Genomic DNA, 27599 nt, shown 5'->3' on the forward strand with positions numbered 1-27599 from the left:
GTCTGCAGCAGCTGTAAATCACTCTGATCCTCCACACTACATGAGAAGTTGTAGATATGTGAGGATACGTCGTATTTCACCCTCCAACAGCAGAAATGTAATAAAATCAGAGCGTGTGGTGGCAGAACCAACAACGAGCTGCTGATGTGATGTTGTTGTTGGCTGAACACAGAGAGTGAATGATGGGAAAACTTTTCTTTGCTTTGTTATTCTGCTCATCAGCTCAGGTGAAGGTGTCGCAATCCTCGGCTCACAGAGATGACTCTGGCTCTTAATGGATTATCTGCAGAGTTTAAGGGTTTTAAAGGCGTAACACTCCCAAGTTACTGCACTGATGTATTTAAGATGTTTTTAATTGCTTCTTCTGTCTGTTATTGTAAGCTGATGTTATCACCCTTCATGGATCATATGACGAATATAAAAGGTTTTTAAAACATTATTAAAGCCGCCTCACAACTTTCACACTGATGTCATTTGTTTTTCTGACTATATATTTTCAGTCATGTATATTAATCATACTGTGTGTGTGTGTGTGTGTGTGTGTGTGTGTGTGTGTGTGTGCGTGCGTGCATGCGTGTGTGTGTGTGTGAAGTGTGTGTGTTTGTTTATATTAAATAACAGCACTTTTTAATGTGTAAATAAACTGCAGAGAGATTTGAATCAGGAGAAATGTGATGCTGTGTTAATCTCCAGTGATCCTGAATGTTTCCCACAGTTACTGTAAAGTTTAATCTGAATGTAAATCTCCCATCAACCCCTGCCCAGTGGCTGGTTTCCATAGTAACAGCCCTCTGCGACCGTGTAAGCTGCTGATGGAGGCAGACGGACAAAGAAAAGGCCTTTTGTGTTTAAGTTTAATCGCAGCTTCTATAGATTCAACATCACAGAGAGCTTAGGGACTGTGCCTTATTTATTAAGGGGGAGGCTGGCACCTATGTTTTTATTTTCCCCAAAAACATTTATCATGGCCAGAAACTGTCAGTTTTGAAAAATCGTTTTGATTATTTTTAATTAAAAAAGTTTAAAAGAAATTACATGCTTCTTCCTAAAAATTAAAACTTTTTTTTTAAAGCAAACATATTTCACCATTTATTTCAGCCAGAAACTGTGAATGCAGTTCGTGCTCTGTGTGAAACCAAAAGTCATTTCAACATAACTGACGTACAGTCGCCTCACACTGACATCACTCACTCATTACGTAACGAACATATTTATAAACCCAAAACATGACATTTCTATAAACTTAAACAAGTAGTTTTATTGTCTGAACCTAAACGCCAACATTTCACAACATTAACCGCCTGTTTCTACGTGTTTCAGCTAAAGGGTGCCCTGTGCATGGCTTCAAGACACTGAGGGGTGTCGGGATTTGACAACCTGGGAATGAGATCATCATCATCATCATCATCATCATCATCATCATCATGAGTCTGTGATGCTGAAAACTTTCCTGGAGTGATTTTGTGATCGAGCGTCAGAATAAAATAACCAGAGGAGGCAGAAATATTCAGGTCCTTTACTTCGGTAAAAGTAACCCAACAATACGACTGTGGAAACACAAACAAGTGAATATTTATTCAAAATGTGATCTGAGAGTTTGATTTGATTTGATTTGATTTGATTTGATTTGATTTGATTTGATACGTGTGGTACAAAACCATGTGAAAATGAATGAATGTCTTTGGACTCTGCTCATAAAAATGATCATATCTCAAACACTAAATAACGTACATAGTTCCAGGGGCGAAAATCCCATTTCATAGAGATCTGCCGCTGCGCACCTCAAAACCGTGCGTAATAGTCGCACGTAATGGCCGCTCCTCGTCAGTTAAACTGCACGTCTGTCATGTTTGTCTCACTGACAGGTGGCGAGCCTACAGATATTAACTACGAGCAGCTCCGTCACTGACTGCTTTTGTCCTGTCCTCTCCCTCTTCTTTCTCTCCTGTCCTCTCTGACTATCACTAAACTCTGGCTTTTGAACAATGCAGGAGAAATGTTGCAGACAGTTTATATTATCAGCCTGGGCCTGGGGCTTGTTGGAACAGTAAATGGGATGTGTTATAACTTGTGTAAGTTAAACTGTGTCTGTGTGAGGGAACATCTTACCCCGCGCGATGTGGACAGCGGGTCCAGCCACACGCTGCTGCTGCTGCCAAGTACTAACGGCTGCTAGCCGTGGAAAGAGTGTGTGATATACCACTACTTGGAATGGGAGGGGGGGACTAAATCTTTTAAGATTTGAATAGCACATTATTGCGCTTTTATAATGAGCACCGCTTACATTGTGCTTTTAATAAATACTACTGCACTGTTCAAAAATTATGAATTGTGTCTCAAATTATTCTAGGGGGGACAGCTTTACTGAAGGGGGAGTCATGTCCCCGGGTTTTCCGCCCCTGCATAGTTCAAATAACTTGTGAGGTGTTGAGAAATATTTTATGTTTCTACATTAAAAAATCTTTTGGATCAAAATGTTTTGTGTTTTTATTTTGTAAAATGTGATGATTTTATGATTTTTGCAATAACATATTTTCAATACTTTTATCAATTGTGATTTGTTTTAACTAAAGACCCTTTTAGCTCAGGTTTTGCAGATTTTAGGGATATGAAGTGATTGAAGATACTCCAGGAAATGACATCACAATAAGTGAAAATACTAACAGGCAGAGTTCAAATGGTTAAAATCAACAAAATATATTTTGACTTTACATTGATCCAGGTCTGTGTCTAAAACAAATGTTCAGTGTCAGTTTTGTCAGATTGTTCTGAAATGATCCTGATTATATTTCTGCTCTCCAGAGGTTTAACCCTTTAGATGCTGATGCTGTTTCCTGTAGCGCCACCCTCAGGACAGACTCAGCCTGTGCAGTGGATCCTGTGCAGGCCTGCAGACTGTCCGTGTTGTTAACATGAGTTAGTTCTGTCTGCTGCTCTGAAATCAGCTGGACTCCGATAGTTTGGTTTGTACGCTGCGGTCTGTGAGCTGGTGTCATGTTTCAGAGTCATGCAGATACGCCACAGCTGGACCAGTTCCAGACGAGCAGATTTCCAGTGAAGAACTGGGAGGAGCAGCTGTGCATGATTCAGCCAACAAAACGCTGTGAGGTGATGAATAACGTGACTACAGCCCACGGATCACTGAGAGGTATCGAGGTACCTGACAGATCCAGTTACAGCTCAGGGTGTGTGTTTACATTCAGTCACAAAACACTCTGATCCTTTACTGCAGTAACAGTACTAACACCACGCTGTGAGAATACTCCACTACGAGTAAAAGTACTGCATTCAAACCTTACTGCAGTAACAGTACTAACACCACGCTGTGAGAATACTTCACTACCAGTAAAAGTACTGCATTCAAACCTTACTGCAGTAACAGTGCTAACACCACACTGTGAGAATACTTCACTACCAGTAAAAGTACTGCATTCAAACCTTACTGCAGTAACAGCGCTAACACCACACTGTGAGAATACTTCACTACGAGTAAAAGTACTGCATTCAAACCTTACTGCAGTAACAGTGCTAACACCACACTGTGAGAATACTCCACTACGAGTAAAAGTACTGCATTCAAACCTTACTGCAGTAACAGCGCTAACACCACACTGTGAGAATACTTCACTACGAGTAAAAGTACTGCATTCAAACCTTACTGCAGTAACAGTACTAACACCACGCTGTGAGAATACTTCACTACCAGTAAAAGTACTGCATTCAAACCTTACTGCAGTAACAGAGCTAACACCACACTGTGAGAATACTTCACTACGAGTAAAAGTACTGCATTCAAACCTTACTGCAGTGCTAACACCACACTGTGAGAATACTCCACTACGAGTAAAAGTACTGCATTCAAACCTTACTGCAGTAACAGCGCTAACACCACACTGTGAGAATACTTCACTACCAGTAAAAGTACTGCATTCAAACCTTACTGCAGTAACAGTGCTAACACCACACTGTGAGAATACTTCACTACGAGTAAAAGTACTGCATTCAAACCTTACTGCAGTAACAGTGCTAACACCACACTGTGAGAATACTTCACTACGAGTAAAAGTACTGCATTCAAACCTTACTGCAGTAACAGTAAGAACACTCTGTGAGAATACTCTACTACGAGTAAAAGTACTGCATTCAAACCTTACTGCAGTAACAGTAAGAACACTCTGTGAGAATACTCTACTACGAGTAAAAGTACTGCATTCAAACCTTACTGCAGTAACAGTAAGAACACTCTGTGAGAATACTCCACTACGAGTAAAAGTACTGCATTCAAACCTTACTGCAGTAACAGCGCTAACACCACACTGTGAGAATACTCCACTACGAGTAAAAGTACTGCATTCAAACCTTACTGCAGTAACAGCGCTAACACCACACTGTGAGAATACTTCAACATCTTGATCACCTCACATCTCATCTGGACTCAAATCAACATGAAACTTGCAAAGTGAGTCGGACGTCTCAAGAAAAGCAGAAAAACCTTAAAAATGTATTGACGTGCAGTGTGTGTGTGTGTGTGTGTTTGTTTAGAAGACGTTGTGAGGACCTGAACAGAGTAACACACCTACATTAGGGGGACCAGGAGGCCCCACAGGTTTGTTGGGTCTTATTATTAACATTATTATGTTATGATGAAGACTTGATTTATTCATTTATGCCTCTGTGCTGGTGACAGCCACTGCCGAAGGAATTGTGTTTGCAGGTGTCTGTTCGTCCACCTGGACTGAAGAATAACCTGATTAGAATTTTGTGGTTGAAGGTCAAAGGTCACTGTGACCTCAAAAAACATGTTTTTGTCCATAACTGTTGTTGTTCATTCACTAATTCTGACCAAACTTGACACAAATGTCTAACAGGCTGAAATAATGAAGGTCAAAGGTCAAAGGTCAGCTTGACTGTGACATCATCATGTTTTAACATCATATCTCAGGAACAGAAGGGGAGACATTTGGTCAGAGACTGAGAGATACTGAGTCATACTATATTACTTATTTATATTTTCAGATTTTTTAACAAACAAAATGTAACTTTTAATGATGGGTGTGACGTCCACGACCTTCTCGCAATTCACTTCATCTTTTTTACTGCAGCTGTTTCTCCTTATGATTACATATATAAATATATGATACGTCTTCATCTGTGACCTTAATTTACTTTGTATGATTTTGTTGGAAGATGTAAGCTTCATGCTCCTCTGCTAATGAGTCTTTATATTCTCTGAGCCAGTTGTAAAATCTATAACAATCCTTTTTCTGTATTTCCCAGCTCATTGAGAAATAAATGAAGGTGAAATAAAATGCAGAGTTTGCTTTAGATAGGAGTGAAGAGGAGTGAGCAGTGTGCTCATTTAACACTGATGACGTGTAATCAATTGACATCAGTCCAGAACCAACCTGGTCACAGCCATGAAGGCTCATTCTGACCTCATTTATTTCATCTACATGATGTTAAATAAACTCTATGAACAATTTGAAGGGTTCAGGAGAAACATTTCATTTTAAGGTTTGTGAGTGTCGCACAGGTTCCAAACATGACTTGAACTTCACTGTGGCTAAGTTAGTGGGTGAAGCGACCGAGCCGCATAGCAGCTCCATGATTCAGAATAACATGAAGTCTTCAGCAGACGGAGGTTTAAACTTCTACCAGCGGACTGACTGAAGCTGATCTCCATCCAGAGAGTTTAACCATTTAAACAGCTGACCTTTGACCTCAGCAGAGGTCAGTTCTCAGTAAAGGGTTAATGAGTAGCCAGTCAGACTGAGGAACTTTATTAACAGATGTTTAACCCACAACGTGTGAACACACTGTGGATTCAGAGATGGAAACAGTCTGACAGACTGTCTGACCTTTATAACACGATGATATCAACACACACACACACACACACACACACACACACACGATCCTCATGACCGGGCAGCAAGGTCAGTGTGACAGGAAGTGAAGCTAGATCTGAGGCAGAAGGAGAGGCGAAGGTCGCTGTGCATCAAGTGCAGATTTTGGCTTCAAGGCTCCAGAACTGTGAGTGGACTTTGGTGTTTCGTCCGACAGCAGCCTGTTTCTGATCTGCTCTGTGTGCTGTGGTCTGACTGTGAGAGCCGACACTGGCCCATAGCTGGTCTGAGTCACAGGAGCTGACGTCCACACATGTAAAACTGAGCTGATCCGGCTCACATTTAAGGAAAATGTCATTAAATATCTAAAGTAAAGTCAGTTCAGTTTCAGTAAAGACGTCTTACCACTGTTGAGTCAGTGATGTCGGGGGTTCACAGGTGAAATGTGTTGTAAAGACAAAGAGGAAACAAAATGTACCAAAGCAAAGAGGTGTGGAGAGGAGGCCTACCTGCACAGACTGGCTGCTGATCTGTCTCATGTGTGCACAGAGCACACCTGCCCAGGTGTGTCTCATGACACTGACTGTGTTCAATCAAGTCTGAAAACACAGAGGGACCAAACAGAGGGGCCAACACATGACACTGTAGACTGTCTGATCAGGGGTCTCACTTATTAAACGGTGTGTAGGATCCATACTAAAAATGTACATATGGACAAAAGCCAAAAATGGCGTGCACCAAAAAAAATTCAACAGTGTCTACAATCAGGTTCCACCTCACCATCTGCGTCGCCAATTTCCTGTCTCCAAAATGTTCATAACCATCGGTCAAAGTTTCTCCTATCAGCCTTAAGCCTGATTTATGGTCCTGCGTTAAATCAACGACGTCGCTACGTCGTAGGGTACGTGGCTATGCAGAAGGCTCGCCATAGCCCCCGGCATAGCCTGACGTGCACCTCCCCAAAAATGTAACTACACGTCGAGTCAACGTAGACCCAGCGCAGACCGAGAGGGCTGTGATTGGTTTGCTTGGTAGCAATGCATTTCCGGTTCTGTATTTCCAGATTGCACCATCCCCGCCATCTTTAAACATCTTCTGTTGCAATGTAGATGTTGCAGTATTAAGGCCCATTTATGCTCAATGTTCAGTACGGATATGGATACGGACAGAGCCATCTGTCCGTGCTCCGCGTTCATGTCTCTGTGATTGGAAAAGCTGGAAGCTAAACAAAGAATCAACTAGAGACGACGATAACCATTCAGGAAAGGAACGCAGCCTCCTACCGCTCTGGCGGTGAATTGCACCGCGACGAAATGGAGTGACGGAGAAGTTCGAAGGGTTCACATTGGCGTCACGGCAACGACGTAGGTACATCGTAAGTACGCCGCAGGACCATAAATCAGGCCCCGCCTTACACCTTAGCCTGACGTGCACCTCCTCAGAGATGTAACTACACGTCGCAGCGACGCAGACATCCTGTCTCTGTCTGTGAGCTGAGACAAAATAAAACTGAAATAAAACTTTTATTTACTTTAATTTCACAGATAAGAAACAATTAATTATGAAGACAATAAAGCCTGAAATATGACAATATTGAATATATGTAATATTGTAAAAGTCTGCTAGGCTAATTTATACAATGTAAAATGCCATAGCCTTGTGCTAATAATGTTAGCATGTTGTATTTTGTGGGGAAAATGTGTCCAGATGAAGACAAGTGTTTGTCTGTGAATGCTGCGAGTTATAGTGACGCTGAGTTTAATGTGTGTTTTGAATCAACTAAAGTAGAAATACTCACAGCGGCACATGCATAGGCTATGCCGTAGACTCTGCATAGAGCTGACGCACAGCTATAAATCTGGCAAGCACCTGAATGCACCATGAATTTAGAAATAACAGTTATAACTGTACAGACTGTTTCAATTCAATCTTCTGTTAATAACAGTGATAAACTCTCACCAACATTTTTAGATATTTGAACACATTAGCATCAGAAACCAGATGCTTGTAAATGAATCACTCATTTAAATCCAGTACAGGACGACAGACTTTATTCAGATTGGGTGGTGTTTGTTTGCAGACGGGAAAGTGAATCTGTGAACACCATAATTTATTAACATATTGTCAAACAACTTTCAGAATAATGAAACATTAATCACAGTTTGAGCCGACTCTTTAAAACCTGTTTTCTAATAATGTCTAATTGTCTTTGACATGTTTTCATGTTGTTTTTGATGAATGACTTCATCTGTTAATCTCATTTGTGTGTCTCTCTCAGTCTTCGTGGTTTTCATTTATTGTTTCATAACATGTCACTGTAAAGTCCTCCGACATAAATCAGCTTCACAGGAACGATGATAAAAACTCTGGACGAGTTAAAGTGGTGAGAGGAAATTGAAACAATCCAGCAGAGAACAAAGCGACTCAGAGAAACAAGCTGACAGAATGACGAGCAGCTCTTTTATTAATTCTCATCACAAACCACAAATATGGCCGCCATCGTCTCTGGCTCGCCCGCAGCAGCTGACGCAGTCAAACCTTCCGATTTCTTCTTCAGCCAATCAGGTTTGATCTTATTAAGCCTGAGGAGCGCTGGTGGGAGCAGGAGGGAGGCTGGGAATCTGCACCGCTGAGGTCACGTGGTTATTTGGGAATGAGTTTCTCTGATGACCAGAAACCACCAGATTAATGTCAACGCCTGTTTTCCCATCAGGCCGTTCTGCCTCCAGCTGACTGCAGGAAGAGTTTAAGATCAGTTTAATCACATTCTTTAGAATAAACATCACCAGGACTCACCAGGGCTGTTACAGTTGGTGTGCTGGTGCTGAACCGTCACGGTGTGGAGGTGTCAGTCTGCTGCATGAAGAACACACAGGATGGTCACTGATCCACATGATGTGGAACCAAAGTTCACAAGTGTCAGTTCCTCCTGGAAACTTTTAGCCGTACCCTGTTCACAACATGTGCTGAGGTTAGCACAACAAGATCTGAGTGTCTGTTCACAGTTTATATTTGACTGCTTAAAGGTCCAGTTTGTAGGATTATCATCATGTAGCCCTGAGACTGCAGAGCTGGAGCTTCTGTGTGCTGAGCATGCAGCAGCACTGTTAGAGGATGTCTGAACCTTCTCCTCTGAAAAATAAGGCACCAAAATTTGTCAGTATCCTACATAATGATGAGCCAGTTATTTGTGTGTAGCCCACTTATTCTGAAGACGGTGATCACATGACCAGTGCGCTGGTCCCAAGTGGTCTAGTAAGGAGGAAGGTTGGGGTCATGTAAACTTTGAGTCATTTAAAGATCCATCATCTCCATGTTTCTTTTCCTAAACTAACCGCTTTAGCATTACACTAATTACATCACTTTATGTTGAGGATGCAACGTCGTTCGTGGGGAGCTAATAGGTAGGAAATCATACAAACTGTTATATGAGGATGTGATGAGGTGAACTACAGTGGCCGACACAAAAATGTGTCCTCGAGCCAGTGTTTAGTTTGTCCATTCTAGGCTACTGTAGAAACATGGTGCAACAAACTGGGTCTCAGCTGTGCCTGATGGAATTGTCTCTCCTGGCTCCATTACAGTCAAGATGGAGGTGATTATTCATCCCTTATGGCGCCTGACCTGAGGGGATCAGAACACATCAGGTGTGGAATTTACCTGCAGATGCTCTGGTTCAAAATGAGACCAAACCTTTATGTGATTGTCAGTTTTTGAGACACAAAGAAAGACAAAATGTGTCCTGTAGCAGATGGCAAAGCTTGTTGTTTTTAGCCAAAATGATTTCCGGAAAACTTGCAGCCTCTACCGGCCGGTTTAGAGGAGTGAAGAGTCAGGAGGCAATGACAGAATAAAACAGTCACTCGAAAAGGTTCTTCAGCTACTATGAATCACCGTAACCAGGAGATGTCCCTGAGCACAGTGGTACATATGAGCACAAAATATGAGGCTGATTGGTCCAGTAGTTTGTGAGATTAGCTTCAGGCCCCTCCAGGCCAAACAGCAACTTCCGGAGTTGAAAAATAAAGCCAAAACCTGCAGTTCCTCTAATGTCCACTTGAGGCTGGCTCCAAGAGTGAGAAATATACATGTTTACAGCCTGGTGCAAAAAACAGCTTTGGTCTCTGTAGCTAATTTCAACATTCATGATGACTTAACACATTTTCTTAAGGCTTAGATTTACACATCATCACAGGCGGGGCCTCTGAGTGACAGGCTGTCTGATAGTGTCCTTGACTTCTCAGTCAGATCCACGCCTCGCTCCTCCACAGCTCCTCCCTCTCGCCAAAACACGGTCACTTCTGGCTCCAAAACAATCAAGAGACAATGACAACTGTGCTGAACTTGGACCTCCAAAACAAGAGTCCACAAGCAAACAGGTGACGTCCATTATTTTTATAGTCTACACTCCAGGCTTACACCTGGTGGACTTCATAATAATAATAATAATGATAATAATAGTAATAAACTTTATTCATATAGAGCTTAACAGGCATAAAAACAAAATATAGAGTGCAATTACAAGATTGGAGTGAGCTCAGTGTAGCCAAAAACAAAAACAAATAAAAGAGAGGATAAGCAAATTACTGAAAGCATTAAACAAACAAACAAATAAATAAATAAACACCAGAAAAAAGAGACTAAAGAGAACCAGTGAAACCAGTTGGAGGGTTTCACTGTGAGTTTACTGTTTCCTGCCGACTGATGGACTCAAGAAGCTCCAGTTTGTATCGCCGCTGTCAGCATGTGATAACAGCCACTGTGTGAGGAGAGTAACAGTGATAAAGAGTGTGTGTGTGTGAGTGTGTGTGTGTGTGTGTGTGTGTGTGTGTGTGTGTGTGTGTGTGTGTGTGTGTGTGTGTGTATGTGTGTGTGGGAGGGTTAGGGTTGCAACCTTGTCTGGTTGCATGTTTACATAAATCAAACTCAAACAGGAATGTAAACAAGCAGCAGAAATACAAACAAACAGGATTCTGATCCGAGCGATGAAAAACAAAAACCTCCTCATAAATACATTGATGACAAACGCTGGTTACCGTGGTGACAGCGGTCAGTGAATAGAAGAAGAAGAAGAAGAAGAAGAAGAAGAAGAAGAAGAAGAAGAAGAAAGAGCTGTTTTGAAAATGACATTACTCATATGTTAGCACGATGCTAACTGCAGTTTCTCAGCTCGGCTGAGTGACTGTGTTTCTGTGACAGGAAAGACGTAAACAAGATGCTGATTCTGTGCAACAATTATTAAAGTTATTAAAGTTAAACTCCTGAGTGTTTAAAGTGTCCGAGCTACAAACAGTCTGATTTTATATCTGTATTATCTCTGTGTGGATGTTTGTGAGCAGGAGGAGCTGAAGTTGTTGTTGCTGTTTGACGGACTGCACCTTTAAGTTTGTGTCGTGGTGTTCAGCAGTGAGAGGAATCTGCTGACAGTCTGCATCAGATGATCAATAATCAGCTGTGATCAATAAAGCTGATCAGACACTGTCTGAAGCTGCAGCCGTCAGGAGAAACTGTTACACTCCCTTATCTTCCTGTTACCAACAAACATCCATGGAGGTCGTCCCCTCTGACCTCTGTGACCTCTGACCCTCGGCCCACTGGTCATGTGACTATACTGCTGATTTCACCACAGCTCAAACAGTTAGATTTTAATTAATGACAGAATCAAAGCCTGGAGATGCAGAGGACGTTTCTAGTGTTTGTCCAGCTGATGATCGCACTCCTGCATCTTCATTAGCAGTGTAGTTAGCAGCTTTCATTAGCAGCTGTCTTTAGCATCTTAGCTAACACTTTCATTAGTAGCGTTGTAAGCAGTTTGTTAGATGCTTCTTCAGTAGATTAGTTAACAGTTTTATTAGCCGTTTAATTAGAAGCTTCCTTAGCAGCTTAGCTAGCTGTATCATTAGCAATTTTCTTAGCAGCTTCGTCAGCAGTTTTGTTAGCCACTTAGTTGGTAGTTTCATGAGCGACATTTTTAGTAGCTTCATTTGCAGCTTAGCTAAGGTCAGGCTTATCATTAGCAGTTTTATTAGCAGCTTCATAAGCATCTTAGTTAACAGGTTTGTTAGCAGCTTCATTAACAGTGTCACTGGCAACTTAGTTAGCGGCTTTGTCAGCAGCGTCATTAACAGACTTGTTAGTTATCAGTTCAATTCGTGAGCAGCTTTGTTAGCAGAGGCTTTCGTTATCTGGTGAACATCTCCAACATCCATCCCACATGACCTGAACGCAGCCTGAGCCTCAGGTTGTTTGTGTGCTGTGACCTTTGAGCTCCGAGCGACCTGATATCTGACAATCAATAACCATCAGGGTAAATCGAACATAGTGAACATCATCTATGATAACACATGATGCTGTGTGTGTGTGTGTGTGTGTGTGTGTGTGTGTGTGTGTGAGACGGGCCACTGCTGACATTTCGGAGTTCGTCCCAAAACAGCACAAACAGGAAGACGAGGAGAAGCCTGCTTTTCTCTGTCAGCCCTTTTCACTTCCCCTTTTCTCCAGGAGGCCTCCTCAGCAGGGGGAGAGGAGTGAGGAGCAGCCGTTACTCTGTGACTCACCCATCCTCCTCCTCCTCCCTGCTCCTCCCTGCTCCTTGGCAGCCTGTGGTTTTATATTCTGGATGAGCTGGACATGTTCTCAAGGTGTTGATTTTTAGGTTCAAGACTTCCTTATTGATTATGATCTGATGCACAGTGGCACAAACTCTCTTTGGTCTGACACGTAACGACACAACAAAGCTGCTGTCATGAAGAAATAACCAGAGCTGCGTTAAAAACTTTAAAAACATGCAAAGAAAACCAACAAATTAAAGATGCAGTCAGCTGTGATTCACTGACGAGGCCTCCTCAACTTCCCACCAGCTCTGTGTATTTGCTGGGAAACCACATAACCTCAGGACACTTTAACAACCCATCATCTCAGTGTGTGTGTTACAAATTGTCCATTTTCCTGGGCTTCCTGAAATACCCAAAGACTCTGTCTATTTGCTGGGAATTCCCCTCTGAACTGTCCACTTGTTTGGTCTAATTGGTGGGAATGCTTCACTCTTCCAGGGCTCCCCGGACAAACTATGGGTTCTGTGTATTTTTTGGAAATGCCTCTGTCTCCCAGGCTCCTTGGATTTCTCCCCGGCTCTGTCTACTTGCTGGGAATGCTCCAGATTCCCCATAAACTACTCATCAACTCTATTTATGGCCTCTCTCTGAGGTCTCTACAGCACTGACTTTGGCTAATTGCTGGAGAGGCACCACTTTCCCAAGGCGCCTGAACAAACCACTTTTGGAAATGAACCACTCTCCTGTCACTTCTCTGAGCTACTCTCTGGCTCTGTGTATTTACTGGGAGCACTTTACAGTCCAATGACACATGGACTACCAACTGGCTATATCTGTTTGCTGGGAACTCTCCTTTGCCCTAACTTAACCCTCCCATTCAGTGTATTTCCTGGGATAACCTGCTCTCTGAAGAAGTCACAAGTCATGTCTATGCTGATGATTGTTTATTCTCCCTGGACCCAGAGGCTCTGTCTATTGTCTGGATATTTCCCACTTGCTGAAGCACCTCCTGAATTTCTGACAGGATCTGTGTATTTGCTGGTGCATCTTGAACAAACAGGCTGCAGCTAACTTATATGCACAGATTTGTCAGCATGATGTCACACTACCCGGTGATGAGGTCATCACTGTCACTGCAGGCTGATGATGATGATGATGATGATGATGATGTGAAACTGATGTTAACTGTGGAACTTCCCACATTCATGTTTTCACGCTCTCCTCATGTGTTACTGTGTAATCATGAATAATGTATGATGGTGAAAATATCCTGACTGATCACGCTGCACACTGTACTGCACGTTCACATATTCATAACAGACTTGTTATGAAATGTTTCCAACATTTCTATTTCCCTTTTTAATCGACTGTTTTTATTGTTTTAAATTGTGTCTTGTTGCTTTTAATGTCTCTGTAAAGCAGTTTGAATTACCTTGTATTGAATTGTGCTATACAAATAAACTTGCCTTGCCTTCCAACATTTCTTCTTCTTATTGTTATTGTATTTTTTTTTTTATCTTATTGTTGTTGTGTGTAATTTTATTTATTGCCTCACTGTCTCTTAAACTGTTTTAACACTGGTTCAATGTGATGCAGTTTGTAACCTTATTTTAAAAAGTGCTGTATAATAAAATATTGTTTCATTCCATGAGACCTCCATATGTTCGTTTGCTTCTTTTACAGTTTAGACACAAACCTACCTCCAAATTAAACTCCAAGTATGAACAGTATTTGTGCTCCTGGGTTCAATCTGAGACTCTGCAGGTGTTTTGAATACAGTCTGATCAGATCTGTGCTCAGGCTGAAGTCAGACAGAGTCAAAACGACCTGAGCTCACTTCAGTCTGTGCATTAATAATAATAATTAATTTGTTAGTACAGACCTGGACAGGTGAACCGTCAACATTTACTGAGGAAACACATTCAAAGTTCTTTCAAAGTTTAAAATGCATTTTCATCTCAGCCTTGTGTATAAACTGCACATGTGCTGCAGTAAATGTTCATTTTTTTTCCCACTTTTATCTTGATTAAAACAGTTTTTGTGACATTGGCATGTCAGTAACAACAGCATGATCAAATAATTGCAAAAAAATAAGAGCTAATGAAACAACTGCTTTAGTAAATACACATTTTTCTGGCCTTAAGGATCAGTGTGTGTACTGATTATTATTCCAGTCCAGTGTCGTCGTTTTGAGTCTTTCTTTTTAGTTGTGCTTCTTGTAGTTTCAGTCTCTGTTTCAGTTTCTCCATTAAAACGATTTCTTGGACAATTGTTAGCCACCGAAAATGTTTTTGGTTACTTTACACCTTCAATTATATTTTCAATAACTGCATATTACTCTCTGGACAGGTACAAAAAAGAAAAGAAAAAGAGCACAGCCACAGTTTCCAGCGTCCATCTGAGTTTGGTTGAAGAAACAGAAACAGTTTGAGAGTTTAACTTTAATTCACCTTTGAAGGAAACACATTCATTCACATTTTGTTTTGCAGATTTTCTGGAAATTCAGTTAAAATGTCAGGAAGGTAACCTGACTCTTGTCGACATGGAAATACTTGACAATAAATGACAGTCATGGAATAACTGACTGTCTCTGTAAAGGAGCTTCCCATATCTACAGACTGTGATCACTGAGTCGAGTGAGTGCTCCTCCATCAGTGCGACGTCTCTGTGAAAAGGATGTGATCATTATGCAAAAGTCAAAATGTAAAACCTGTTATTACATCAGAGGAACAAACTGGAGTTTCCTTATCTGAACTCTTCCCTCAGTGTCTCCCCCCATCACACACTGTTCTCTTTCTTCTTCTTCTTCTTCTTCTGTAATGATGAACCAACATCCTCAGCAGGTCGGACTCTGTGTCCCCTGACTCACAGCCGTGTTTCTATTGCTTCAATCTCACTTTTACACACTTGTGAAAATCTCCAGACAGACTGAGGTCTGAACATGCTTTACATTAGATCACGCTATGAGCACTGCACCAGAGTCTGTGGAAAAATACACTGTTTTAGCTGCAGGACGCTGTTACTACATCAGTGTTTTAGCTGCAGAGCGATGTTACTACATCAGTGTTTTAGCAGGACGCTGTTACTACATCACTGTTTTATAAAGTATTTATAAAGTATTTCTGATTCTGTTTTAGCTGCTGTTACTACATCAGTGTTTTAGCTGCAGTTACTACATCAGTGTTTTAGCTGCAGAGCGCTGTTATTACATCACTGTTTTATAAAGTATTTATAAAGTATTTCTGATTCTGTTTTAGCTGCTGTTACTACATCAGTGTTTTAGCTGCAGAACGCTGTTATTACATCACTGTTTTATAAAGTATTTATAAAGTATTTCTGATTCTGTTTTAGCTGCTGTTACTACATCAGTGTTTTAGCAGGACGCTGTTACTACATCACTGTTTTAGCTGCAGAGCGCTGTTACTACATCAGTGTGCTGTTACTACATCAGTGTTTTAGCAGGACGCTGATACTACATCACTGTTTTAGCTGCAGAGCGCTGTTACTACATCAGTGTGCTGTTACTACATCAGTGTTTTAGCAGGACGCTGATACTACATCAGTGTTTTAGCTGCAGAACGCTGTTATTACATCACTGTTTTATAAAGTATTTATAAAGTATTTCTGATTCTGTTTTAGCTGCTGTTACTACATCAGTGTTTTAGCTGCAGAGCGCTGTTTACTTCATCAGTGTTTTAGCAGGATGCTGTTACTACATCAGTGTTTTAGCAGGATGCTGTTACTACATCAGTGTTTTAGCTGCAGAGCGCTGTTACTACATCAGGGTTATACTGACTCAGCCTGTTGTGGATCATCAGAAAACATGATACATTACATTTTTGCACTCTGGTTCACAGTAACACACTGTTTATACCTGTTTCATTATAACTCTGATTTGTTTTATATTTCTGTCTGATCATTTCAGCCTATCTGTTTCTTTTATTTTCTTTTTTATGCTGCCCTTTTAATAAAATGTGATGACATCTGAATCAGATTTGAAGTGATATTCAGAAACATTAGAATTAAAACGTTGTCTGTGAACAGTGTAAATGTGCATTAAACAGGAGATATTAAACACGATATCAGTGGATCAGCCCGTTAATGTTTCTCTGCTTTTAAAGACTTCTTTGTGTTTGTTTTCTGGGAGTTTTGCCATTCAACAATTATGATTCGCAGCCAGGACCAAGAGAAACACGGAGCTGATTCCAGGTCCTGAGGGGACGTTTGTTAATTAAAAGTTGACGTGTGAAGAATAAAGAAGTGTCTCAGAGAGCTGCAGGAGAATCTGCCTCTGGAATTTAAAGTCAGTGAAATTCTGTGTTTGTCTTGATGACAGCAGGTCCAGTGTTTGTGTCGCCACACTGATACACATCTTTTCCTCCATTCTTGTTATAAACACTTCAGCGAGACACACTGTGTCACCACGGAAGCAAAAAACACATTAACTGTTTTAAATATGACATTAGCGAGTTTATTTTTCCCCTTAAATTTTGCCTTAAGTTATTTTGTGCACTTGTTGAGACTCTGATGTTTCCACTGAGTGAAACATTCAAACCTCCGTCTTTTTCTGTCAGCATCATCACAGCAGATGGAAATATTCCACATGAACGTTGCATCATTTTACCCACAATTTCCCAAAACTCAAACACATGGAAACTGAGGTCTGTGCTACAACTTAACCTTCAGAGAATTTAGAGAATTACTGTTGTTTAACAAGAGACTGAAGTCCAGTGAAGCAGTCTGAGTTTCAGACAGGAAGAAGACGATGGCAAAGATACTGAGTGATACCAGCGCTGATAAACTGAGGATGTGGGAAGATGTTGAGGTGTGTGTGTGTGTGTGTGTAGGTGTATGTGAGGTAACTGTCCTGCGGTGGTTCGTCCTGTTCCTTCACCCTTCGTCATCTTTCGCTACCAGCTGCCTCTCTTTCCCGTCAATCACACTTCCTCCCCTTCTTCCTCCTTCCTTCCCGTAAGTTTCCCCTTTTCTATCCCCCTCCCCCCTTACCACACACACACACACACACACACACACACACACAGATGTTACCTCTGCACACTCTCCAGGATCGTTGTGTTCCTGGAAATAATCTCAGAATAAATTAATATCTCACATCACAGTTTTATAGATTCTAATTTTTGTGTCTTTTTTACAACATTGAGACAAACGAAACAGAAACTTAGGTTTAACCTTTAAATAAATACAGACTTTTGTTTCACATGTTGAACTCTGCTGTGTCTCCAAAGATCTCATTAAATTCCAGATATTTTCTCACTTATCAGCAGATGTTGTGTTTACTGACACTGCGGAGGAATAAATATCCTGTCAGTCTAAATCAGTCTGATGCTAATGCTGCTAGCATCTATTTTAGAGGCTCAAACTGGAGCTACAGTTCACTGGTGTTCTGCTTTTTATAAGCAGAGCTGCAGCTGCTGACACACATTCAGACCTGAGCAGAAACAAACCAGCTTTTAGACACAGAATATATGAAGAGTATTTATGTCCAACACATGGCTGCACACTGAATGTCAGCTGTCGTCCATCATGTAACCATGGCTACTAGAAGTTAGGTTTGTCTGTTACTGAACTCTTTCTCAATAACACTGTAGCTGTAAAGTGCTCACTGCTGGGATCATGTTCAGAGACAACATCTCTATTAGCTAACAACACACGACATTCATGCACCACGCAGGCCTCAGGTGGCGGTGGTCGTGCAGGACTGTGACAGCAGAACTTTGGCTTTGTGTTCAGACTGATGCTGAACTGACAAGAATACTGTCGACATGTGACGCCTTTTATCTGCTGTTTCTAGAGTTCTGTGTTTCTGCAGACACATAACGAGGTGTTAACGTGTCAGATTTCTAAAAGGGAGTTTGGTGTAATGTTTTCCACCAGGAGCAGGATGGGAAATCACTTCTAGCTGCAGTCTACATCGTGACGCTGCAGGATCCTCAGTCTTTGTAAAGTCTCACTAGCCCCTTTTACACTGCCAGATTTTCTGCAAATGTTGGGCTGTTTTGCTGCGAGCGTTTAGACACGCAGAGCTGGATTGGCGAGTTGATCCAAGGTGCCCAATTTTCCACCTCGTAGGGTAGACATATTGGTGGAATCCTTTTAGTTTAAACAGACCGAGGCGCCCTTCTGCCACGGGAGGGGATGTTGATGACTTGTGGGAGGGGCTGTTGATGACGCCACACGTGCGAGCCACTGGCGGTGGATAAACAGGAAACAGCTGATAGCAGGAATTAGCGAGCAGCTAGTAGCAAGAGGGAAACACAAACCTGACAGACACTGTAAAGATGAGCAACTGGGGAGACAAGGAATTGTGCGCCCTCCTTGTCCTCGCAAACGAAGAGGCCATTAACCGTCAGATGACGGGGACGGTGAAGGACGGGCCGACTTATGAGAGAATCACCGAAGGACTGACCAGCCGCGGCTTCCCTCCCACGTCACTGTTTACGTCACACGCTGAGCTACACGTTTTGTTACTTGCTCACGCCCCCCATTGCCCCGAAAAAGGCACATTCTGTATAAACAAAAGTAGGTAGGCGGCATTTTGCTGCACTCCCCGATTTTGTTTTTATACTGCCAATGCTGAAAAAACACTGATTGGGCTTTCCTGCACATTTGCACAATTCCTGTTTAAAAAGGGCTGTAGTGTGAGACTGAAATCTCACATTGACCTCAGTCGTCAGAGGAGCTCACATGTTGGTCTATAAAGGCTTTTAAAGTGTGTGGTTGGTACATGTCTCATGTCTGACGGCAGCTTCAGCTCATTTAACTCAAGCGTCACTTTGGACCAACATCACATGGCTGAGTGTGGACACGAGGAGATTAGTGATCATTTATTGATTCAAACCACAAATCTGATTAAAAACAAGAAATTAGGACAAAAACAAACTGAAAAAATATTCCTAAATATCAGATGACACATGTTATTCAGTGCAGTGGTGTGTGTGTGTGTGTGTGTGTGTGTTATGATGTAAACCAACGTGTGAGTCAACCCCTCTAAGCCCTGTGTGTTCCCGCGGCATGCTGGGATACGCCCGTCACTGTCAAAGGGTCAGAGCTCAGTGTCCACTTCTGCCATCGTTACTGAAAAGGCCAACCGGTTGCTCAACATCAAACTGCACACTCAGAGCGCCCTGCAGCTCTCCAGCGTGAGAAAATAAAAAAACGTCCCTCGAAAGAGCGACCGCAACATCTGTCGCAACGCCGCACGGCTTCCCGCTGCAGCAAGAGGAAAATCCTGACATCCTCAAACACTCAAACACAAACACACTGAAGCTTCTGATTTTACTGAGACGCCATTTTCTCTTAGCCAGCCTCCTCTGACCTGACGACTAGCTCCACTCCTGCCTCTGCTCGTGGTCATTTCAGCTTCACTCAAGTCTTTTTTTCTGTCTTTGTGACCACAAACTTGATTCCTCACAGCTGATCGATCCTCCTCAACACCTCTCCTCTGACTCACATCAAGACTTTGACTTGTCTTTACCGACAAACATCAGTTTTATTTCCACAGCCTGATATCAGAGATCAGTGTGTCCTCATCATGTTCTCTTATCAATTAGTGCCACACGGATGATGTCATTATTAACGTAAAGTTACATAGAACACGTCACAACGTGTCTCAGTGTCTCGCTGGAATGAGACGGGACGTCCCTGAAAGAGACGGCGTCTGGATGGCAGCACATGGAGCCATCACAGACAGGAAGTTACCCATGATGTACCTCCATCCATCCATCACAGACAGGAAGTTACCCATGATGCACCTCCATCCATCCATCACAGACAGGAAGTTACCCATGATGCACCTCCATCCATCACAGACAGGAAGTTACCCATGATGTACCTCCATCCATCCATCACAGACAGGAAGTTACCCATGATGCACATCCATCCATCCATCACAGACAGGAAGTTACCCATCAGCATTGCGAGGTGGGAAATGTAGGATTGTCGTACCAGAGACTCAAAATTATTGTATTTTGAGGGAAGCTATCGTACATCCGTCATAACCAAAATAACAATCCTACTGATGCGCTATAGGCAAATATAGTCACTCTAGTGTTTACTTTTTTCCCATTTTCCTTGCTTCTGTTTTTCCTCTTCCTCTTCTGTTTTGAATCTCATTCTCGTTCGACTTCCAGACGGGTCCTAGCACCTCGTGGGGTGGGTACAGCTGACCATTCAGCCATTTGTGTTCATTGTTCAGGGACAAACGTCACCCGTATCTCACGCTAAGCAAAGTACAATTGGCTGGAAACATGTCACATGGGAACAGATGCCTTCAGGGTTCACAAAAAAACTCCGGCATACTGATTACAACCACACATTCATGAAATGGTCAAATGATCGTACATTTGGCCTTTTTTGGGATTATTGATTGTACATCATACAGAGGGACAAATTATCGTACAAATACGTTAATTATTGTACACCTGGCAACGCTGTTACCCATGATGCACCTCTATCCATCACAGACAGGAAGTTACCCATGATGCACCTCCATCCCATTACAGTTGCTGGTCCTGGAGGACATGATGTCCATGATGGACTGGTCAGAGTCCATGTCAGATGAGCGGAGCCATTTGTTGATATCTGGCTTTCACTCTGCAACAGTTGGTTTCAGCTCTCTGATGTTGGTTTGGTGAGTCTGAGCCTGAAAGCTGAGCGAATATAAAGTTACTTTGACTGTGTTTATGTTCACATGTTGTACCATGATCTGCTCTGACATCAGATTTGTGGTGTAATGAATCAATGAATGTAATGAAAGACGAGTGACAACCACGGAGTTTGTTCTTTTGTTCATTGAAGAGGAGACCGACCAGAAGTTTTCCACATTAATTAATAATGTTTATTCAGCTATAACAGAATATAATCCTCTGAATGATGACTGCATGGATCCAACTTCAGGTCACGATTAGTGTCCTTGATACTTCAGGTGAAGGTAACTCTGAGCTGAACGTCTGATCTCTGATTAATGTTCAGTTCTGTCTTTTTAGGGAAAATATTAACTGAGAATTAAAAACATGACAGCAGCTGTTGTTCAGCCCTGAGTATGGTCTGCAGGTCCTCTCCTCGAGCTGCACACATCCTGCAAACATGAGGTTGGACAGGCAGACAGACAGGCAGACACACAGACAGACAGGCAGACTGTAGGATGAGTAAAGTCAGTTCATCCTGTTGCAGTGAGAAATAACTGAAGACGATGTATCAACAGTGTGAGAAGAGGCTGGTTTGAGGAAGAAAGAAAATCGAAGTAGTGAAAGTAAATTAGATTTTGAAATGACTCCTCTCCTCCCTCCTCTTCTCTTTCTATTTGACTTCTCCTCTCTCCCTTCTTCCTCTCGTCTTTCTCTCCTTCCTTCCTCTCTTAGTAAGTAAAGTGACAACCTGAGCTGTGTAGTAAAAAGTGTGAAACTGTTTGCACAATATGTAGTAAAAAAATCACAATACACAACAGGAATACAGTATGAAGAAGAAGAAGTTCCTCCTCCTCCTCCTCCTCCTCCTCCTCTCGGGCTCTTTCTCTCCTCCCAGGTGGGGTTTAGTGATTTACAGTAATTACACCAATTAAACTGTGAGGACTGACAGAACATACACATGTGTTTTCTCAGCAGTGTGTGTGTGTGTGTGTGTGTGTGTGTGTGTGTTCAGAGACATAAATCTGGGTTAACCTCGGTGTCAGCTGCACACACACATGTTGGAGCTTCACCAACAATAACGGCTCATTTCTTCCATCAGCTGCTTCTCATATTTACACGTTAATAATCTGAACAGAGACGTTAAAGCAACAGTCGGCTCTCTGTGACGCCGTCTGTCTGATGGGGGCGCTACATCAACCATTGCAGGGTCAATAACATGGAGAGGTTCCTCCTCAGGAGACGCTGCAGCAGCTGGTCATCAGTTCAACATAAAGTTAACACACACACACACACACACACACACACACACACACATGGTTTGACAGCTGTTACCAGGTTGTAAACATCTTTTGATGATTAAATAAAAAGAATGTACAGGATGTGGTTCATGCTGACGGTTTATTTGGTGACATTTTAAATGAGCTTGGTAGAACAATCTGGCGGATGTTCAGGGACCATGGGAGATTTGAAAATCTGATAATAATTCCAGTTTGTACAGTTTCAGGCTGTTTTAGTGACATTTTGGCAAAGAAAATATTCTGTGTGAGGCCAGTTCAGACCAAAGATTCCAGATGCAATGTTTAGGACGTTGCAGAGAAAAGTTGCAGTGGTCTGAATGACTCAGTTGCATGTGGGCTCAGGTCGGCTCAGGCAGTTGCAAGATTCAACCTGTTGAATCGCAGGCAGTGCGTCACAGACCGTCTTGAACCTTGTGACCAATCAGTGGCATGCTTGTGCTTTCTGTCGTACAGCTGGGTACCTACGTGGGCCGTACACATTTATATTCACATATAAAAGGAAGTGTTGCCAGGAACCGCAGGGCTACCATCAGCCTCTCTCCTGGTGAAATACAGTCTCAGAAATGTGTGTTCTGCCTTTGAACGAGTGGTGACATCAGCTTCTTCAGCTGTGACACCTGTTGGAATTAAAACAGCCTGGCGTGTCCTTCGCCTCTAATTCCCTGCACAGATTTGCACAAGCATCCTGAGTCTGGCTCTGCCCGATCCAGTCAGCGTTCTCGCCTTCTCTTATGAACTAGCACAGCTAATGATGCTAAAGTCAGAGCAGAGTCGCTGTCACAGTCAGACGTTTGGAAGACGATGCAATCCAATGCAGATAAAAGGTGACGTTAGGGTATCAAACCACAGACGGTCGCGTACAAGAAGAGCTGAGTGCTCTGCTGATGCATCATGTGGTCTCTGGGGTTTGTTGTGCTGTTCAGCTTTACAGTACGTCGTAACGTAACGTACCCGGTTTACGTGATGTCATAAGAGCCAGTCTCAGCTCAGTGTGAACTGTACTGTTGCAAAACGCTGCACGGCCAATCAGTTGCAAATGGGTGCACGTAGTTGCAAGTCAATGGAGTCTTTGGTCTGAAGGCTGGCAGAAGGTTTAGAGACATTTACAATTAAAACAGAACACAACCATTTAAAGTTGCATGTTCCTAAACTTAGATTATAAAAATATCTGACATGCCTCTCTTTTAAATTGACATTAATATTCTTCAGTATATTATTATATTCAAATATTCTGCTGTACTTTTGTCTTTAATGTGAAATATGAGGTGACAGATTCACTTCATAGTTTTAGATAATATTTTGTTAATAACTCACAGGTCCATAAATACACAAATCTTCATCTTCCTCTGTATGAAACATCCCGTGGTCAGTTTTCTGTCAGATATTGTGGAAATTGTAAATAATTAAAATATACTGAATACTGTTTAATGGAATAAAAATGTTCTTTTACTGGATTGTTCTGCGTCTTTGAATAAAAAGAGATGTAGAAATGTATAATATTATTACTTTCATTAATGTTGTTGTAAGCTACTGTCATTACCTGCATCTCTCTCTCTCTCTGTCTCTCTCTCTCTCTCTGTCTCTCTCTCTCTCTGTCTCATTGTGTCATATGGATTACTGTTAATTTATCATGCTGATCTGTTCTGTACGACATCTATTGCACGTCTGTCCGTCCTGGAAGAGGGATCCCTCCTCAGTTGCTCTTCCTGAGGTTTCTACTGTTTTTTCCCCGTTAAAGGGTTTTTTGGGGAGTTTTTCCTGATCAGCTGTGAGGGTCATAAGGACAGAGGGATGTCGTATGCTGTAAAGCCCTGTGAGGCAAATTGTGATTTGTGATATTGGGCTTTATAAATAAAATTGAATTGAATTGAAATGTTCTGATGTCAAAATCATTTGATTTACAACATCGATCACTCTTAAAAACTGTTGTTGATACTGTCAGTGTAACAGTTACTTCATATTTAAATCATAATCACGTGCTCATATGGTGACATCTTTTAATTCTAGTATTTAAAATGTGTTGACAAGTTTTCACCACTTCTGTGTCTTCTTTCGTGGTTTCCATATAAACCTGAGCAGGTTTCAGCCTCACTGCACTTTATTCAAATAGTTTTCTTCCCTTTTGTTTTGTATTTATGTGAAACAAATAAAATAAGTCAATAAATGATGAGAGTATTTCCTCCACCGCTGATGAAGACTGAATGAAACTGACACTAATGTCTCCTGAGGTTCGTCTGATGAGTCTCTAAAACGCTGCGCTGAGTTTTTTTTTTTTTTTTTTTTACCAGCTGAGACAAAACAAGTTTTTATGAGAACTGATGAAGACTTTATGCTCTTCATCAGCCCACTCCATCAGTGATCTTTCACATCTCTCAGCCCGTCTCATCTGTGTCTGTAGCTCTGTGATAACGTCTCCTCCTCCTCCTCCTCCCCCAGTATATCTTATATAACAGGATCAACTGGCAGAAAGACACTTCAGATTCCAGCTTCTGTATCTCAAGAGTCTTCTTCCTCCTCTTCCTCCAAACTTCTGTTGAAACTCTTCACTGTTTAAAGGAACAATAATCAGAGGTGGAGCCCAACAGAAACCTGTGGATATTTTGTTAGTTTTCAGCGATGATCCAAAATTAAAATCTGCCAAATTATTTTTTTCTTTGCTGGTGATGTATCGACAATATTCATTTATGATAACAATAGTTTTTGAACCTAAAATGACCTCAGGCAGACGAAAAGAACCACTGAACAGATTTTCGTAGAAACACTGAATCATAAATTTGATTAAAGCTGAACACTTCAATAAACCTGTGAACAACAAACTGTGGGACACACGGAGATTAAAACTGAAGCTTCAGTATGAAGCAGAGAAACAAACATGAACTATCTGTTAACAGTAAATCTGATTTCTGACTTTTCTTCTCACGACACCACTGACACTCTGATTTTAGTGAAACTGAATACAGCACAGGACAGTTGCACACGTGCACGAGGAGGTGGAGGAGACACTGACAACACTCTGAGTTTAACCAGCAGCAGCTATGTTCCTAAAATCTGCAGAAAGTCTGCAGGTGCAGATTCTGTACAGGCCTGCTGGTTTGTAACTGCTGCTCTGTGACGTTCCTGCTCTTCTTGAATGTTGTGTTATGGTGTTCTCTTCTGCTCAGTTTTTAGACGAGTATTTGAAACTTTTTTGAAAGTTTATAAAAAACTCAGACCTAAAGGTGGAAATCACAAATGATTTTTCTGATTGAGATTATTGAGTTCAGTTATTTGACCTGTGAACATGTTGCATGGCGCTGGATGGCAAATGTGTTAAAATGACGTGCTGGAAACCTGAAAACATTCCTGATGCAAAGTCTGTTAGTTGATGCTGTCAAACTCTTTGCTTGAGTTCAGGGGAAAAAAACGCAGGGTTAATTTTATTGGAAAAGAAACCTTGTTAAGTTTAGGAAAGGATCCTGTTTCAATTAGAACACCACGAATGGGATGTCAGCAAAGTGGAGTTAAATGTGAAGTACGTACATCAGGCACGTTGCATAGTAACATAAAGTCTATGAAGTCACGCCGACATTTGAACTGACACAAAGTGCACAGCAGAGTTTTTGTTGAAAGTCAGTTTCTTTCTCTTTAAACTTAATTCATGTTTTCGTGCTCGTTGTGTTGTCGGCAGGTCATTCCAACACATCTCGGGTCCACAAAGACAACGCTGTCTGTCCAAGCTTTGGACATCGATGTGAGCGGACGCACTCAACACACGGCTCCGTCCATATGTTGTCTTTCACGTGAGCGTCTCTTGTTTTTCTCCATGATCTGAGGCTGAAGATTCTCCACATGAACTGATCTGCAGTGACAGAATATCAGCACTCACAGATGGGGGACGGTTAGAGCTCCTCTGAAAGTCACTCTGTGATTCAGACACTGACACTAACTCATCAGTGAATTGATCGTATTGACCTGTGGGTTAAGCTCCACCTGTTGGTGGATAAAATAAATCATGAGGGGTGTTTTTATGTTGTGATAGATGACTCAGCATCAGCAGAGCGTCCATTGTCTTCATGCAGCGATGCAGACGTGCAGCAGTGATGTTTGGCTCACAGACGACGGCGGTGTTGTGAATACTTGTGTTTCTCAGAGTCGACTGTCAGCAGCTGGCGGCGGGCGCTCGGCGCTGGCACCCTGAGGAGAGCTGGCATTTCCTGAATCCATTTACTGAAGGTTCTCTCAACTTTGGTCCACTTTCACAACCACACACACACAGAGACACACACTAACACACACACTGCACAGAGACACACACACTACACAGAAACACACACACACACATTAACACACTCAATGCATGAGTTGATGACGTGAATCCATCAGCACACCTTAAATTTCACTGTGACAACTTTGACCATCACTTTAGTTTTTATATGACACACACTTTTAGTAATGACTTTAAAAATATAGATTCATTTGGAGCGGATTATGTGAAGGTCATATATTCTAATCCTCACTTCCTGTGGGCTACAGCAACACTAAACCCCTGAGCTTGCCTGAGAAGGACTAAATGCACAAAGCTGCTATTTTGAAATATCCCATGGAGAGAGACTCTCACTGCAGCCTGTTCTATTTTGTTGTGAAAATGTGGGCGTGCAGCCTCGTTCTGTGGACGATAAACCAGGTGCAGACTTCCATCTGTGTCACCGCTGATGAGGAAATACAGCGAGTGCTGGACGGAGCAGTGAGTGACAACAACCCCGCCCACATTTAAGAGGACTGTCTGAACAGACCCAGGGTCTAGGTACCATGTCTTGTTGGTGAACTATTGGAAGATAAAAGTCAAACTGAGATCACAACAATATTCACTTGTTTATTTAGGTTTATCTAATTCAGTATTGTACCAATCGATGATGCTGCAGCAGCAGATGTTGTAAACTCATCAGTTATCAGAAGAACTCCTTCAACAGTTTGTCCATCAAGACTTTTTCCAGCTGACGACAGACGGTCTGAGAATCTCAGGAGATAAACTTTATAACTTTGTGCTGTGCAGCGACAGAGAGGAGGATTCAGAGGCCGACGGAGGAGAATGAACGGACAATGACCGGCGATGACAAACAGTCCGCTGTGAGGAATGTGATGTGGGGGAGCGTCGTGTGCAGAGCCTCCCCTCTGGACTCAGCCCTGACAGGAAGCTGATGACTGTCATTTATCCTCAGCAGCAGCAGCAGCAGCAGGAAACAGTGAGTCCACAGCAGCAGCATGTTCTACAGA

The sequence above is a fragment of the Epinephelus fuscoguttatus genome, linkage group LG2 (genome assembly GCF_011397635.1).
Source record: "Epinephelus fuscoguttatus linkage group LG2, E.fuscoguttatus.final_Chr_v1".
NCBI classification, from domain to species: Eukaryota; Metazoa; Chordata; class Actinopteri; order Perciformes; family Serranidae; genus Epinephelus; species Epinephelus fuscoguttatus.